This window comes from Cydia amplana, chromosome 1, assembly GCF_948474715.1.
Source record: "Cydia amplana chromosome 1, ilCydAmpl1.1, whole genome shotgun sequence".
In the NCBI taxonomy this organism is placed as follows: Eukaryota; Metazoa; Arthropoda; class Insecta; order Lepidoptera; family Tortricidae; genus Cydia; species Cydia amplana.
The window spans coordinates 8514106-8533600 of record NC_086069.1 but is presented as its reverse complement, the minus strand read 5'-3'; the positions used below and the strand labels follow the sequence as shown (position 1 = coordinate 8533600).

Sequence of the window (19495 nt, the reverse complement as noted above, 5' to 3'; positions counted from 1 at the left end):
AAGGGTACTTTGCTACTTAAAAACAGTGAGACAAAATGAGCAAAATGCAATTTTGCTCACTCAGTGAGTTTTCGGGTTCTCTAATATGTTCTCACTGCTGAGGTGAAAAGTTTTGTGAACTACACGAGATCAAAGTTATTTACATCTCGTGCGCTTTTGAGTCCCTTACTACGCTCAAGATTCTAAATTAGAATCTTTCGCTTGCACGGGACTCAAAATAAGCACTCGAAGAAATATCAAACTTTGATCTCTTGTTGTACAAATAACTATTGTAACTTACGGCTCAATTCGAACAATGCTTATAAGATATCACTCCGATACGGTACTGATTAGTCAGTATCAAAAGTGACATTTCTTCAACCAAAAACGTCACTTTTGACACATACGAATTGGACCGTTACGCAGTAATTGGGACAGCCAAAAGGTCTGTTTGTATTATAGCTACTTAACAACAAAATCGGTTTTACGATAATATTGATTAAAATTTGTTCCCTTACCTATTACATATATACTTAGGTTCAGTTCTGTTTAGAATTACTCAACGAGTTCGGCTAGTTCGTTTGTTCCGTGTAATATACAAAATGTGAAATGTAAGCCCAATGTTGTGATTACAGTATGGTGATATAAAAGTTTTTATTATTGTTAGGTATCTATTAGAAACGAGCTCTCCACCAAAAACACCACGTGAAACGAATGTAACAATGATGATTAATTAAAACTAAAAACCTCAAACAGCTGTCAACAGGGTCAAACTGTCAACCTACCGTCTATAGAAAGCGTGCAGGTAGTTCACCCGTGTAGGAAGCGTATTCTGAGGATATCAATTTGATCTGTATTTGTTATAGAATAGATACGATCCTTCTCTTCTGGTTGGAGAAATATCACAGATCATATCCGTAACAAACCCAGATCAAATTTATAACGTGTCATTACAATCAGAATTCGCCTCTAGGTATGTAAGTAGAGTGGTTTCTAGGAAAGCTCCACTTTTGCCAGTAAATCCTGCGCGAGGCTACAAATTACGCTGCGCTGCGTCTGCGCCGGTGATAGGATATCGGCTGCCATGGAAACAGCCCGTGGGAAAGGGTCAGTGCTTTGGTTACTGACCTTTGGGCTACGACGCTTTACAGACAGTCAAAAGTAGCTTGTCATTTCGCTATGGTTGAGATCGTGGGGAGAGTTTTGTAAAATTTTAAAATTTTGAGATACTAAGACATACCTAATAGGTATATTATGTGGCTTTTAAGCACACGTGGAATGTTGTTGCAGTGTTTTCAATGTATGCTGTAAGGGAAGCGAGTAAGTATATAATAAATTAAATAAATTGTTTGAAGCCAAGTATCTAATCATCAGATTAAGTTTGCATGATGATATATTATCAATTATTATTTAGGACTAAAAAGCTCTATAGTTAAATTAATTTTACAAACAATCTACATCCTTTACCTTTGTTTTAACGGTATGTTAAAATCTAGTAGTTTACCTATTTTTTAATGAACTGCAAACTCAAAATTGCGTAACACAAGCACAATAATTTTATTGTGTAGTAATTTTCCAATATTTGATTAATATAAATATAAATATACTTAACAAAAATTCTACGAAACAACAAAAAAACAATTAACAAAACGAAATCCGATTTACACAAATTCTAACCATTTCGCACGATCCGGGGTCAACGACACATTTTTTTTTCACTTGATCTATATTTTTGACAAAAACTCGACAATCCATTTAAAAAATCTATAACAGCATTGCCATCTCTGTTGCTCCGAGCGCTCGCAAACAAATACGTAGGAGTAAAAGAGACGGCTGTACTTCGTAAGTTTCACTTTCAAGTGGGCAGTCTTTCGCGGTGATCCGTGACGCGCGTTGTGTTTGAAGTAGAAATTACAAAAGTGAGGCGTAGCGACGTCTCGCTCGCGCATTTTTTTTACCGTTGCCGTTGTGATGCAATGTTGTCATATTTTCAAGGCAATGATAACTGATGAGGCAATTTTGGCGACGCGTGAAAACAAATAATTCATATTTTTAACAAATAATTACGAATTATGTTATTGAGATGATGCTCACTTACATAAATTTCGCTATTTATTTTGAAGGTAGCTATTAGGTAGGTAGTATTTACATATAGCCGAATACGATTTTTTGAAAACGCATTCTATACCTATCAAAATTAGCAATTAAAATAAAATTTAATGCTTTTGTCAAAACGCTTTGTACAAATGTACACCCAGCCGCAAAATGACATGGGCACTTTATGAATTTCATTTATAATTTGTCATGCAATTTTGCAGCTCGGTTTATGTTAATTACACATACCTACCTAAATATATTGTCTTACCCAATTATGTGTGAACCTTATGAATAACGAAAATTATAAGCAAATAATTAAAATTGGTTATTTACAATTTCAGATTGGCGAATCGAGGCCATAACTTTTTTAAATAATGATGACTAGGCAGACTTGAATTTTAAATAACTTAACCTTATGAGTTAAGGCTTTTCTGGTCCAAAAAAGGATAGGTTGGAAGCCTACTTGGAGCGCATTAGTCGTAATGATTCTGGTTAGGATTACGAGCCAAAAGTGGGTCAAAGTTACCCATTATATTGTACATTGACAGAACAAGGGTTACTGGAACTTTCGGACTGCGTTGATGTCTTATGTTTGCATTACCACTAGTTGCGCATTTCACATGATTTTAACTCGATACACAAGTGTTGATATCTATGATATATCAAACGTTTAAGTTTGAGAAACTAAATAAGACATATCAAAAAATAAAATATACTCAAGTTATAACCAATTAATCTCGAGCTACTATTTTATATCTAATGAAATTCCCATAAAGGTACAATTTATATATTATACAGGGTGCTTCCTGTAACAGGAGCAATAAATTAAACTGTAGGCTGTACTCCTCAAACTGACCAACATTTGTTCAGCAACTTTTAAAAATTATGAATCCTTTAGACTTCCTCTTTTTCATACAAAATAAATATTGCCTTCAATGTACGCTGACATCAGTGTGTTTGACGTTGCTTGTCACGCTTTAAACATAACAAAATTTGCAATACATTGCGTCTTAGAATAAACTTTAAAGTGTAATAAAAATCAAAACCTGAGTTATTTTCAAAAGTTGCTGAACAAATGTTGGTCAGTTTGAGGAGTACAGCCTACAGTTTAATTTATTGCTCCGGTTACAGGAAGCACTCTGTATTATTTATATTATAAAATATTAGATACTCTAAACGTAATATTCAATAAACATTCAAGAATATTATTACCGTAGTACCAATGTGTACAGCATAGCCGTCAAGACACACCGTTAATTCCATATCTAGATAATATAACACCGGGCTGTGTTCACACTACTAATAGTTATTTTAATACATTTCTTATTGACAGATCTACTTTTAAACACAAAAAGGCATCACGATTAGCTATGGTTCATAAAACTCGAGCATTCATAACCCAATAATCCCGTTTAAAAAATAAACGAACCACTTCGAATGCGTCAAGGAGATGAACTTAGTGAAAGGCTGAAGCGGAAATATATTAAATGATTTTAAAATCAAGCTAAATAAAAACGTTAGTTTGTGAAATATTTGAAAATAACGTGTGAATTTAATGTCCCACCTGCACCCATTTTTTTACTCAGATAGTCTTTGAAAATAACGTGAATTTAATGTCCCACCTGCACCCATTTTTTTCACTCAGCTATTATGTAATTTTGGGTCACAAAGGTCAAATAGTCATACATTTTGCACATACTATGTCCAGCCATACCTACTCACGTCCTGTTGGTCCAAATGCGCTTGACCGAGAATACCCAAGTAAACATTTTAGTAATAGTACCTATAGCTTACCCTGTTTGTAATGACAAAGACATTTTTGTTTTATCTTATTATATCAAGTTAGTAAATAAATACTAATTTGCTTAATTTTTTTTTCTATTTACTTTTGATGGACTTTTTTCACTCCTCTAGCGTAAGCTGAAAAGTTCGCCTGATCGCTGATAAACCGTAAAATGTGGTGCGAGCCTATCTAATACTTAAACTTAGATATGTTTATTTTGTTTATATTCTTATTTTTGCTCCTCTGCAGGTCCTGTGCCCGAACCCGTACGTTAAAAATGTTTCATGCAAGCTGCAACTATTGAAGCCCGCTACCTCTCCCGCGGGTACTGTGGCGCGACCCGCACGTCAAACCGACGGGCACAAGGTAAGCCGAGTCATCATCAGTCAACGACGATACCGACCGTTAGACGTGTGCCTCCATGCAAGTTGAATCCTGGGAATATGTATATCGAATACTTTTAAAAGTATTTAAATACTGTTACGTATCTGTTACAGTTTTCTATAGGATTTAGTAAGGCCCTTATAGAATTTTTTGATTTACGATATTTATTTTAATAATGAAGTTAGCAGTTCTTGCGACAGAACATGCAAGTTACAAGTAGATACAAATTTCTTATATGGAAAACTTTGCAATATTTAATAGCTGTAGACTACTTTGTCGTTCTGGCTTTTATTTAATTTTTTTCTGGCTACTCCCTATATGTTTTAGTCAGCTGATCACCATTAAAAATATAAAGAAAAAGGAAGATAAATTCTTGAAATACATCTAGTACGAATGTGTCCAAGCGCACGCACGCTCATGACGTGCAACAATATGGTTGGGACAGTCAAAGCCTCAGCCAAAGGTCAACTTTTGATAAACGTGATATCGTATCCGTAAGTTTTCGAGCATCAAGTTCTAATGCATCCCATACTGTGAGACTTGAGAGGCTGTGTTAGTCGAAAAGCGCGCGAACTCAGTGTAGCGCCGATGCCCGTGCGCACAGCACGCCCGTTCGCCCGCGTCTGCGCAAGCGCGATCTGTCAAACTCGTTGACAGTTCCGAATTTGAATCCGAAACGCCGATTGGCGTTTCCAGTGTTTCATTATTTTCTTTTCAAAATGGGACCTAGGCCTGATTTCATGCATGCTGTTGTTTAGGTAATACATTGATAAGGTTTTTATTGTTGTGACACTGTTTATCAATTATGACTGAAAATAGGCGTGAAGAGTGCCTAAATTTGTGCTAATGGATTTCTAGGTCTGTTTAATTTTGTTTAGTGATTACAAGGGCAGTCTTGACTAGTAGGTGTCAACTGATAAGGTGTGAACTTTGGAATATATTTGAATTTGTTGAGTGTATTAGATGGTTGTAGTAAAGGATTGTTGTACAGATAAAAACGGTAAGCATGTTCATTTTCTCTATTCAAATACCGAATTATGATTTAACATTACTATGTATATTCATGCTATGTATATTTATATTTCGATATGTTATAAGTACCAAGTTTAATCCAATTGGGAAACATTACAAAGAGTTAGAAGGCACGTGTGTGAAGAAATTGTAGGTTGAAACCTAAACCGTTGAACAACACAAATTAAAATATTAGAGCATTTCTCAAAAAAAAAATTTACATTTCGATCACATCGTACTTTTTTGTTACCAGATTTCCTTACACATTTGGTAACAAAAAAGGAATGTTTCATACAAACTTTCTTGGACATTTTGGGAAATATGGTGGAAATTGTTCAGCTTCATGTACTTTACCAGCATACCATTTTTTATAGAAACCTAATAAGAGTGATCGAAATGTACAAATTTTTTGAGAAATGCTCATTAAGTCAATCACTAAGATGGCATGACCTAATGGCAAAAATATAATATACAATGGCAAAAAAATTGACAAGTAAATAGATGTGCCAGTAATATAATAGTACTTACTAGTATAGTACTTAATAGTATTTTCAGGACTCTAATAAAAACATCTAATGCTCCGTTACGTGTGCATTAAGTCTGGTAAAGCACTCTACTTAGGTACTTTATGTCTCGTCTGAATTAGTATCGCTTATATTAGTTATTATAATATACAAGTAGCATTTATATATAACAAAACATTTTAATTTTAACCAGACATAATATATTTCAGAACTATGAACCAGTTTTGTAAGATAAATTTTATACAAATTTAATCTAAGCTTCCAAAGCGTAATACATTTTTTTTATCTGGAGCAAACACAGACCTTATTGTGATGTCGCATCTCAAAACGAGCAATGTTTTGAGTAAAAACCAAATACTTAATGGGGTCCAATACTATTATATCAACCTACCTTAAATTTTAACATGTTATGACTTTTAAGGTCCGATTCGGATTTTGAACTATATAGACATCTATTAGATATCTATTAGACATCACCAAGATACGACAACGATATTTTTAAGATCTAGCCTGTCAAATTTGACATTTCCGCGATTCTGAAGATACTCTTGAACGATTTCCACAATGTCTAAAACGTCTCGTTATGTATCTATATGAAACGATCTTAATACGATAATTTAACGTAAAAGTGACATTGGTTGCCCGAATTGAGCTGCAAAAGATATCTAGCTGAAATCTAAACTACCAGGTATCTAGTACATTCTCATTCATGTCATTCTCTTCTCTAGAATGGATCTTGTTTTCCGAATACCGCGGTTTTAGGGGAGCAACTGCACCAAATATAATAATTCAATTACTTTACTATTCAGTAATTAACTACGACACTTACTTTTGGCTTGCCGCCTGTATAAAATATCACAAAAGCGAAATATTAGACTGAAATTGAATATTTCATGTGTTTGGATTACTGAGCATTATCTATATAAAATTATATTATGGTCTCAGGGCCGAACACGTGAAGTGAAACATATTATATTTACGTTCCTTACTTGTATTTTCGTCTTTGAATAAGTCTAGCAGCGTCAAGTATATTCATCGAGGAGTATTTTCATGGCCGAGAGATAAAACAATCAGAATTGATTACATACTCTATTTCAATGCAATAGAGTCAGCCGATATAGGTAGCAAATATTCGTAAATGCAGTGACCATAGTCGAGAGGTAAATCTTGACAAGATGTTGTTTGCAAAACACAAACGAAAACTGAGAATGAGTTCCGTAATTTGCTTGGCCTATTTAATAAGTAAAAAAGTGATTTAAATGCTTAGTTGAAGCGCCCCGGGAAAATAACGGTTGAATGATAGATAGGTATAGGTATTATTAGACAACGAAATTCAAGTATGTATATGTAAGTAGGTACTTACAACATCTTGTCAAGATTTACCTCTCGACTATGGTCACTGCATTTACGAATATTTGCTATCAGAGTAGCTAAATAAAACATACCTGCTTACTTACAAAGAAGAAGTCTTTCCTCTTATAAAATTACTTGAATAGTTAGATAAAATCTTGTACCTATAGGTTATAGAACTGGCAATAATAAAATTTAGTTTTTTTGGGTTCCGAAGCCAACATAGAATCCTAATCGTTTGTCCGCCCGTATGTCTGTCCATACATGGCTTAATTCTGTCAGAGCCGAAGCTGAAAAGCTTAAACAATCAAGATAGACGTATATACTACTAGCTGTTGCCCGCGACTTCGTACGCGTGGATTTGTATATTGGTGGTTATAAATTCTACATTAGCTTGGAACATTATGCAGCAAAAGATAGCAGTAGGGATGGTTAATCTTTTGTTAATTATTATAGGGTCGACTACAAAGAGATGTATCCACTTTTTCACCTTATTACAAGGCAGTAAGGTGAAAAAGTGGATATATCTCTTTGTAGTCGACTGTACAACGCATGAGATTAGTCTTTCACAACTTGGCTACGAAGTTTCAAGCCCCTAACTGAATAAAATAATGTTCTCGATATAATCTCTCTCAACCCCCAGAAGATTTTCAAGTCCACTATTTAATAAAACCTAAAACCTTTAGTTTAGTGTTTAAACCTTTAGTTAGGGGATGAATTTTTAAAAACGCTAAAATTACTTTTCTTGTATTCTAATAATATGCCTTTATACAACGATTCAAGTCACGCACTCAAATAAATATTTGGGTTCCATACAAATTTTCAACCCCCTTTTCACCGCCTTGGGGGATGAATTATCAAAGACTCTGAAATTAGTTTTCTTTTCTCTTAATAAAATACCTTTTTACGAAGCTTCAAGTTCCTAGCTTTAAATAATAAATTATAGGTAACCTAAACAAACTTTCAACCCCTTTTTAACCCTGTTATGCGATGATTTTTTAAAAACGCTGAAATTAGTTTTCTTGTGTTCTAATAATATGGCTTAATACAAAAATTTAAGTCCCGCATTCTCAAAAATATTTGATCTCCATACAAACTTTCAACCCCTTTTTTACCTCCTCGGGGGATGAATTTTTAAAAACGCTGAATAGGTTTTCTTGTTTTTTAATAAAATACCTTTTCACGAAGTTTCAAGTTCCTAGCTTTAAATAAAATTTGAACCCTATACAAACTTTCAACCCCTTTTGGACCCTTATAGGGGATGAATTTAAAAAAAATCTGAAATTACTTTTCTCGTATTCTAATAATATGTCAATATACAAAGATTCAAGTCCCGCACTTAAAAAAATTTTTGACCTCCATACAAATTTTCAACGCCTTTTTCACCACCTTAAATGTTGAATTTTGAAAAACGCTGACATGAGTTTTCTTCTCTTTGAATGAAATAACTTTTTACGAAGTTACAAATTCGTAGCTTAAAATAAAATTTAAACCCTATACATACTTTCAACCCCTTTTAACCCTTTTAAGCGATGAATTTTTTTAAACGCTGAAATTACTTTTCTTCATATCTAATATTATGCCTTTATACAAAGATTCAAGTCCCGCACTCTCAAAAATATTTGATCTCCGTACAAACTTTCAACCCCTTTTTCACCACCGCGGGGGATGAATTTTTAAAAACGCTGAAATTAGTTTTGTTGTTTTTTAATTTAATACCTTTTTGCGAAGTTTCAAGGTCCTAGCTTAAAATAAAATTTGCACCCCAAGACAAAGTTTCATCCCCTTTTTTACCCCCTTAGGGGTTGAATTTCCTAAAACGTCGCAATTACTTTTTTTTGTAATCGGCTATTATGCCTTTCTAAGAAGTTTTAAAGCACTTGTAATGGATTCAAACTTTCAACCCCTTTTTAACCCTGTTAAGGGATGAATTTTTAAAAACGCTGATATTACTTTTCCTGTCTTATAATAATATACCCATATACAAAGTTTCAAGTCCCACACTCACAAAAATATTTGATCTCCATACAAACTTTCAACCCCTTTTTCACCACCTTGGGGGATGAATTTTCGAAAACGCTGAAATTACATTTCTTATTTTTTAATATAATACATTTTCACAAAGTTTCAAATTCCTAGCTTAAAATAAAACTTGAACCCCAAACAAACTCTCATCCCCTTTTTAACCCTTTTAAGAGATGAATTTTTAAAAACGCTGAAATTACTTTTCTTCATTTCTAATACTATGCCTTTATACAAAGATTCAAGTCCCGCACTCTCAAAAATATTTGATCTCCGTACAAACTTTCAACCCCTTTTTCACCACCTCGGGGGATGAATGTTTAAAAACGCTGAAATTAGTTTTGTTGTTTTTTAATTTAATACCTTTTTGCGAAGTTTCAAGGTCCTAGCTTAAAATAAAATTTGCACCCCAAGACAAAGTTTCATCCCCTTTTTTACCCCCTTAGGGGTTGAATTTCCTAAAACGTCGCAATTACTTTTTTTTGTAATCGGCTATTATGCCTTTCTAAGAAGTTTCAAAGCATTTGTAATGGATTCAAACTTTCAACCCCTTTTTAACCCTGTTAAGGGATGAATTATTAAAAACGCTGAAATTACTTTTCCTGTCTTATAATAATATACCCATATACAATGTTTCAAGTCCCACACTCACAAAAATATTTGATCTCCATACAAACTTTCAACCCCTTTTTCACCACCTTGGGGGATAAATTTTCGAAAACGCTGAAATTACTTTTCTTGTTTTTTAATATAATACATTTTTACAAAGTTTCAAATTCCTAGCTTAAAATAAAACTTGAACCCCATACAACCTTTCATCCCCTTTTTAACCCCCTTAGGGGTTGAATTTTTCAAAATCGCTTCTTATCTTTTGTACACTTTATAAATGCAATCTAGTGTGCAAATTTCAACTTTCTAGCTTTTGTAGTTTCGGCTCTGCGTTGATGAATCAGTCAGTCAGTCAGTCAGTCAGTCAGTCAGTCAGGACACTTGCATTTATATATATAGATATATATATAGATAACTAAGTGAAGAGGAAAACCTTATTTATAATCAGATAGTAGACAAGCAAATAACATGTTTATACCTACAAAATTCCTTACCTGAACTGTATGACGCAGGGGCAAGCTTACGATGATCATGATATACCTATATTTAGTTATGTACCTATTCACAAACTTTTAGAGACTGTGTATTTATTGTAATAGCGGCTGCAGAACCATACACATTAGCAGCTACAGAGTCCAATTTGCACTTGGCCGTTTTTTGTCTTAAACAGCCAAAATAAACAGAGAAATGTTTCTCTCATTTGCAGTATTTGCACCATTGCAGCTTCATTCACGGGGGAGGTGTTTAAAGCATGTAATAATAAATACCTATAACTTCACATATTTGTCAAAATAGCGACATTTTCACGTATTAATGATTTTGCGAGGTACCTATTATATTTTCCACCTTACTCCAATAGTCTCTCTTAAAAATATCCGTGTTCATTGCACACAATATCGGGCTGATTCGAACTTTAAGATAGGTCAAAAATTTGCTTAAGATACGATATGGATCGGATATAATATGTCAGTGTCAAAAGTGACGTTTTTGTTTGAAGAAACTTCATTTTTGACATTGACATATCGAATCCATGTCGTATCCTTAGCAAATTTTTGACGTAAGTATTATCCCACCAAAAACATTTTCATGTAAAATGTTGCCAAGACGAAACCATAAGGCTCGCACTGACAAAAAGTTATCAGATATCTTGTAAAGCCAAGCTTCTAACTCTACAGACCTTACTTTCACAGACTCTACAAAATATGTGGCTTGACCGCTTCGTCACATGGGCGTAAGGTGAAATATGTATTCACTATTCATTATGTTTTATTATAAAATAGTTCTTGTAATAATGAAACGGCCAAGCCACATATTTTGACTGTGCCCTTGCGCTTCGCTTTGCTCGTCTTGGCGGGGGCACTACCGTGCCCCCAGATCTTAAGGTTCGAATCAGGGCGTTAATCCTTTCCGGAATGAGTATACAGCACCATTAGTGTTATTTAATAAAATTACTAAGAGTACCAACAATAAGACAAATGTACCATGGTAATTAATTAAGACATGCAATGATTAGTTAGTTGAAAACCGTAGCATTAAATACAGCAACATTAAAGCTTAACTAAGATATGAAGTAAACATACATACTCTCTTTCAGAATTGAAACGACATCACAAGGCGTACCGTAATAGGTGGCGATCAAATATAATTGATAGGCTCTAGATAGATGCAAATAAATACCTAAAGTGAACCGGTCGCCAACCGGATATATTTAGAAGTTGCGGCGCCACAGAGTATCTGTACAGCGGCATCGGTTTTTAACTTTTTACTGACGATGGGCTGATGCGCGGAAGACAGGTGCTTGTCAAATTTTATTTTAAATGTAAAATTTTATTGTCTATGTCTGATCTGTTTAGTATATATTGCCTACATGATGGATTATTAAGTACTTAAAGTCTATTTTTTTATTCGGTAAACTAAAATGACATTTCATAGTATGAAATGACATTTTATGTTCATACTATGAACTGTCATTTCTCTCTACCGAATAAAAAAATAGACTTTAGGCACTATTTGGTTCCACTATCAAAAATGGTTGAATACACAAACTAAGCAAATCAGAATCCGTTTATATAAATAGTTACATACATCGTACATAAATTGTTATACATTTATGACAAATAATATTAAAATAATACTTATCACGAATACCGTTTTGGTCACTCATTAGTAATAACACAATTGATGAATAAATAAAAATATACCTATTGTAATATCTTACACAAATCAATCTAGTCCCACAGTACCTAAGCTCAATAAGTCATGTTGTACCCACAACTAGACGCGACGATATATATAATTGATACATTAAGATAAATACTTAAATACATAGAAAACACCCATAACTCAGAAACAAATATATGCGATAAACAAATAAAAATTGCCATTGCCAGGATTCGAACCCTGTACCTGCTCGTAGGCTTAGGCTAAATTAAATTATTAGTTAATTTGTATAACTTTTATTACATAAAATATAAAGAATTAATCAATCTTGTAAGTTTAAGATGTATTGCACGTAAGCGAGAAAAGTAGTAATGGTGTAAAAGTACTCTGTTTAATTATAAATGGTCGTAACGTAATCCACTCGGCCGGCCGGGTGAAGGGTCACAGGTTCGATTACCACCTACTGATTACTATTACGTGTGAGTAACTAATTTGATTCCATTTTTTATAGAGAAAGCAAAGTGTTCTCTAAGTATTTTGAAAGGTATTTTCTGATAAAAAAAATCTTAAACAACAGGTACACACTCTTTAAAACATTGGTGTCTAAATTCGCGCTGAATGCTGAATTGAAAATAAATTGAAAATAGGTATACGTTAAAAATAATGTTTCTGATTATTTCTTACTTTGAAAACCTTATCAACCCTTATCAAAATGTTGAAATCGGTGTTTCTTATTTGATGTAAAATGTTTTATAGAAAATGTTGAGAGGAATTTAGAAAGCAAGCAAGCAATTCTTAGTACCTAATATAATTTACATTGCTTTTTAAACCCTTTATAATAGCAGTTATATTCAAAATGGTCACCACAGTTTTAGTTTTCAATGAATATGAATCATTATGTGTAGAAATGTATATTTATACAAATATACCTACCGGCTACCTACCAATAATTGAATCATTAGGTAGGTACTTCTAAGTGCATAGTACGCTAGTACACGTACGTTTACAATCGACTTGTATCTCAACGCATCGCAGTCCCGAATAACATAATAAATATGAAGATGGCAGCGTCCCTTAAAAACAAAATACTCAAGATGAAGCCCGTCCAGTATCCACGAGCAAATATTTAAATTTCAATTCGAACGTCGCATATCAATGGGGAGCCATAAGCCACCGGGCTTTTGTTTTTTTAAAGGCAAAGACAATAAAGAAAAAGCCATAGAGGGAAAAAAAGAAAAAAACAATTGGAAACAGCATCTAGATTCGAAGCACTGGCTGATTCGAGACTGGAAACAAAAGAAGTCTGCTCCCGCCTGACCGAGATCTTAGCGTACGCGGTCGCAGGCGCATCTCGTTTACTTTTTACTTGCCCTTTTTTACGCTCCGTTCCACGAGATTTCTTTTCCCTGATGCATCACAATGAAGTCTATCGAATGACAATAGCTATTTTTGTAATGATTGTGCGTTGGACAATTGTACGAGTACGTCTGTATAATCGATGAAAGCTTTTGAGATTTCTATTTACTTAATGTGTACGTAATATACGACGAGTAAAACAGAAGTCCGATTTAAAACCTCATATGTTGTGTGATCAATATCTGTAGAAGTACTCAATTTACTTATATTAAACAACACGATTTGTTATGCATAAAACGAAAAGGTACCTAATAAAAAAAGGTAAAGGTAAAAGGTAAAGGTAATTCTTATATTGAATATGAAACACCTACTGACTTGACATAAATTTATTAATTTCAGCTACCTAAAGGTTGTCTGGAAGAGATTGCTTTTTAGCGATAAGACCGCCTGTTGTTTAACCTCTTCTACCTGTATTATTTGTATTGTTTTCTGTAATGAGGTGTGCAATAAAGAGTATTTGTATTGTATTGTATTGTACCTATACTTTAATTTCTACACATACAAAATAAAAAATGGAAGCCTCAGAATCAATTAAAATTGAAGTTATGAGTACGAGTACATACGTTAAGTGTGATTTAACTCTTAGATCATCTTTGCATATTTTAATTGGTGCATGGGAAAACGGTTAGTCAGGTTCAGGGTTCGATCCCGACCAGGATATATGTTAGTCATCGTTGTTCGAGTGACTAATGTAATGGATTGTAATCTGTAATCCAACTAAGAATCACAGTAAACATATTGAAAACAGCAAACTAAGTTGTAGGTAGTAAATTACATGTATTTAAGTACGTAGGATCTATACATTTTTATGAAGTTTTTGATGGGTAGAACCTAATTTCATTTTGATTTAAATATTTTCTACCAACTAACTACCGACTAGCGATCTAGGTGAACACGTTAGTAACTTAAAATATGTTAACGTTTAATAAATTCGATTAAAAGTATGTAAATATAAACCTTCACAAACGAGAAATTGTTTCTACACAAAATAGTGTGCTAAGTATGACTACCGCGTTAAATTCTGTGTACTATGCATTGACATATAAACAAATGAATCTTAATAGTAATTAGAATCAGTGGTATAGTAAAAAACACAAACATGAAAAGTGATAATGTTGAACAGTTTTAAAACGTTTTTTTTATTTGAGTGTATAATACACCTATTATACGCTCGTTTAAATGTGAGAAGCTGCTTAATAGTTACTTATGTTTATCAATCAAATTACATGTAACAGGATATGATATACATCTCGGGTTATTTGTTAAGAAGAGCGCGTGTATACTTAGCGAAGTAACGCTAAAAGGCAAATAATATATCTACACTTAAATATTTAAAGTGAAACGTACTGCTTTTAAAACTTTAAAGATACTGAACCTAACAGGAACATTTTTCTTTAAGGAATGTATTTATCTTTTAGTCTGACTCGTTCACTCAATATAATACAATACAATACAACTTGGCAAGCATGTAGCTGGTGTAAGTGAGAACAAAATAGAAGAGGAAGCAACTTTTCAAGTGAGCAATTTCCACTCTTTTTCCACTTGTGTGTTCCATTTTGCAGTTTTTCATTATTAATGGAGAAATGGTTGAAGTTACAACAAAACTACCAATGATTGCATAAAAATGAAAAATACTTATGTTGTAAATTTAAAACAAAAAACATTTTTCTAAAAACAATGTAAAATGGAATATGGGACACGAAAGTGGAGAAATAGAGGGAAAGTATCCAGTTCACAAGTTTTTTTGTTACAAGAGTTTCATGCTTTCTTCCCGTTGGGACTATTATACGAGTGCTTTTAATTTTTTTTAGGTTAATGAGCCGAACCCTTTTCTTTTCTCATGCTATGAAAGTAGCTCATTACCTATCTATAAAGGGGGTTGAAAGTAATACGAGGACCTTGACAATTAGCTCTGAAAACTTGGTCCAAAATGGATTTTTTGACATATAATTTCCATTCAACTTAATAGCTTAAGTAAGTATTTAGGTTTTTTCATTATCCAGAAGAATTAAATATCAAAAGCATGTTCTCCTAAATACTGAAACTATTCAAATTGTTACTGTTAAGCAGCCTTTTCTAAATATAACCATAATTTTATTTTAAACATCACAGAGTTGACTGAACTAACTGCCTTAATGGAAACTACAATACGTAGCACAGCTATGCGTTAGAAATTAATAACCGTAAGAAAACTGAGTTTTGTCATACACAACTCCGGAGATTGAAATTATGATAAGACTGCATTAGTTCTGGCAGCGTAATGGCGGCGATTAGGCTACGGAGATATACCTACGGTTAGTGAAATGTGGATATTTAAATACAGACGACACGGGACGGTGGTGGAATTGTGCACATAGGCTCGGTGCGATTCTATTTATTAGTTACTTACTCGTAAAATAAGTAAACGAGAAAACTGAGATTAAGGTTCATAGCTTATAAAACCTTGTATAATATCGGATTAATCAGTGTAATTTGACTTTCAGATCTGTAACAACTATTATGAAATCTAGCTAGCTAGTATGATATGTACTAATTTGGAAAAGTAGGAATTAATAAAATGCATGCATGATATTTCACTACCCTCAGCATTTGAAGTTAATACAGGGTTCACTGGAATCCAGCTGCACGCCTGCCTTAACATTGAATAAAGTTTCATTTTCAAAAATGAATCAAGAAAGACGTTTTTATGACTACCTATGAATACTAAAGGGCATATAAGTATGTAAATGTGTAAAGTACAACCACTACAAAAACAATAATTTAGAATACAACATTGCATTGGCATTTTGTAGCATATTTGATGAAATATGTACACCTACATCGATATCCTCTCGATCGTTTTACGGACAGTGCTTACATACTTAAGGAATCATAACAAGCAAGTAAACCTGACATACAATGTAACCTAAAACAACACCAAATACACCCAAAACGTTTAAACAAAGACCACCTGCGTCCACCCCGTAAGTAACCGCTAAACGGTGGTGTTAATTCGAGCTCTACTTATCACGTGCCCCCTTCGTAAACAGTCCTTCCAGGGGTGCTAATGGGGGGTCAAATGGGGGGTAAATATTGTTAGCATTAAATTTCAGGTAAAGAAAATGTATGTTGAAGGTTCCCCTTCCAAAAAACCCTCCTGTAAAAATAAGTAGATGAATTATTGTTTTCTCTTATTAATTAATTCGAAAAAACTTACAAAGCATGAACATATTTTCCATCTATGTAAATAACTTATTTAAACAAATGAAGTACCTAGGTTGCATCTTATACATACTTAGGACGCAGCAAAAATAGTAGTGTTTTAAACCGGAGCTATATCTATATATATACTTACTTATGGCACATAAACAACATTTCAAAGTCATAGTAAATATATTAAAAACGGGTCACTCACGTATTTTAAGTCGAAAAACGCTCGAGCGTTTTTCGACTTAAAATACGTGAGTGACCCGTTTTTAATATATTTACTATGTCTTTGTCTCACGGAAGTTTTGTTATTAAACATTTCAAAGTATTTATTTATAGAAGTTATTATGTAGGTGTACGAGAAGGTATTTAATATTATCTACATGAATAGTAAAACATTCCTGCAAATCCCATGGGAACTCCGAATTACACTGACGTTCACAAACAATATGAAACAGTAGACACCGAATCGCGCAAATCGAATAAAACAAACAATCCGATATTCTATTATGGTGATCGTCTATCTTACTCCACCTCGCGGCGTTAGAGAAAGACGCGGCTACTGGTTGAAATGTCATAGGTCATTAGGTCCTAGCCATGTAGGGATTGCAATATGCCAATATGGTACTAGCCGTGACTCTAGTAGGTAGTAGGAACAATAGGTTATTGGGTATAATATTTAAGCTAAATGCGTAGAAGTTGGACTCTGATGGCTCTGATAAGAATAAGTTAATTGTGTCGATAAATGGTCTGCGTAAAGTTAGAATATCTATAGGAGGCATAGGTAGTAGGTACTACGAGGGCTGTTTGATAAGTACCCGTTTATGAAAAAAATAATCAGTTGTTTTTGTTTATATGCATTTATTTTTCTTCATAGTCTCCTTTTAACTCTATACACTTGTTCCACCTATATTCAAGCTTCAATAAACCATCCAAAAAGTATGATTTCGGAAAGTCATTAAAATAGGTCTCTGTGGCGGCAATGACTTCGTCATTTGATCCAAATCGCTTACCACCACAGACCTGTCATTGTCGAGCTCGCGCTTGACAGACAGCTGAAGTGTGCGAAAGGGAAGCCATCACGTATATGAACATCGCATGAGTGCGAAAGAGTCAGACTACAAATGAGAAAACGTGACCATTTTTGAGTTTGACGACGGCCGCGGACGGCCAAGAGCGTATCACCGTAATTTTCAATTTGAAAAATATACACAAATTCGGAAGAAAACTATTTGATAAACTAATACAATGAAGATAGTGTCTTGTAGTGTACCGGATTTCAGTGTCACGGGGCCAAATAAACCTAGAAAATATTCATTTCAGAGGAATAATGATATTCCGAGCGAAATTTTCTTAACGATATTTTGTCAAATTAACAGCATAAAAAGTGTAAGAAGCCGGTTTATACAGTTGATTATAAGTTTTTCTTCCTTTGTGTGCTAATATTTTTTCATATTACTCAATAATTTAAAATATTTTGTGTAAAAACATAAACTGTTACTTTACGCTAGGGCTTGACAAAATGTTCAGATGACAGTATCGATAACTTGTCGGTATATTAATAGCTACCTATGTAATCATTTCTTCACAAGACATAATTAAGATATTAACCTTTATAACCGACTTCAAATAATGATTGCTATACCTTTTTGAAGGTGCAGATGTTTAGCAGTAAATTTAAACTTCACTTTCCAACACAGTAAGAGTTAGACTAAGATAAGGCTGTAACGATTTTGATAGCACACGCAGTGCAGGTGTTATTTTATACATCATAATGTCGTAGAATTTTAACGTTTAAAATAACACATTTGAAAAAGCGGCCAAGTGCGAGTCGGACTCGCCCATGAAGGGTTCCGTATTTAGGCGATTTATGACGTATAAAAAAAAACTACTTACTAGATCTCGTTCAAACCAATTTTCGGTGGAAGTTTACATGGTAATGTACATCATATATTTTTTTAGTTTTATTATTCTCTTATTTTAGAAGTTACAGGGGGGGGGACACATTTTACCACTTTGGAAGTGTCTCTCGCGCAAACTATTCAGTTTAGAAAAAAATGATATTAGAAACCTCAATATCATTTTTGAAGACCTATCCATAGATACCCCACACGTATGGGTTTGATGAAAAAAAAATTTTTGAGTTTCAGTTCGAAGTATGGGGAACCCCAAAAATGTATTGTTTTTTTTCAATTTTTGTGTGAAAATCTTAATGCGGTTCACAGAATACATCTACTTACCAAGTTTCAACAGTATAGTTCTTATAGTTTCGGAGAAAAGTGGCTGTGACATACGGACGGACAGACAGACGGACAGACAGACAGACATGACGAATCTATAAGGGTTCCGTTTTTTGCCATTTGGCTACGGAACCCTAAAAAGTAGTCGATAAAGCAATCAAACACCGACAGATTATTAATATGTTATAACATGACATCACTATTTTTGATCTCACATAGACAATTTACGCACACACTTGCATTTCATTTTTGGTCGCACTTTTGAAGATTGACAGTTGTTCTAGTCATATTAATTCTATGCTTACCACCGAGCCATTTTTTCAGGTTGGGAAACAAAAATAAATCGCATGGGGTCAAATCTGGAGAATACGGGGGGTAAGGCAATAGGGCGTAGCGTAATTGTGTTAATTTAGCCATCACAACTCTAGACGAATGAGCTGGTGCGTTGTCGTGATGAGACAGTACTTTTTTATTTTTTAAATGGGGTCGTTTGTCCTTCAACCCAGCGTCAAATTCATCCAATAAATTGGCATAGTACTGCCCTGTTATCGTTTTCCCCTTTTCTAAGAATTCAATATGTATAATACCCTGCGAATCCCAAAAAACGGTCGCCATGACCTTTCCAGCCGATGGAACGATTTTTGCTATCTTTCGCGCAGGTTCACCCGGTAAAATCCACTGCTTCGACTGCCCTTTCATTTCCGGGGGGTAGTGGTGACCCACGTTTCGTCTAC

At 34.0% G+C, this 19495-nt stretch overlaps 2 protein-coding genes across 4 annotated transcripts in view; both read left to right on the top strand.

The window, feature by feature from the left end:
• Positions 1 to 4778: 4778 nt before the first annotated feature.
• The window catches only part of LOC134663181 (PAS domain-containing protein cky-1), a 144966-nt gene continuing 130249 nt past the window's right edge, over positions 4779 to 19495 (top strand). Inside the window, exon 1 of one of the 2 annotated variants that reach the window (XM_063519563.1) lies at positions 4779 to 5243. The gene's annotated coding sequence lies outside the window, so the exon portion shown is untranslated. The remainder of the gene's footprint in view (positions 5244 to 19495) is intronic. The other variant, XM_063519554.1, reaches the window with a different exon arrangement.
• LOC134663192 (golgin subfamily A member 5) overlaps positions 5398 to 19495 on the top strand; it is a 379694-nt gene continuing 365596 nt past the window's right edge. For both annotated transcript variants that reach the window (XM_063519582.1, XM_063519574.1), the window contains exon 1: positions 5398 to 5408. The gene's annotated coding sequence lies outside the window, so the exon portion shown is untranslated. The remainder of the gene's footprint in view (positions 5409 to 19495) is intronic.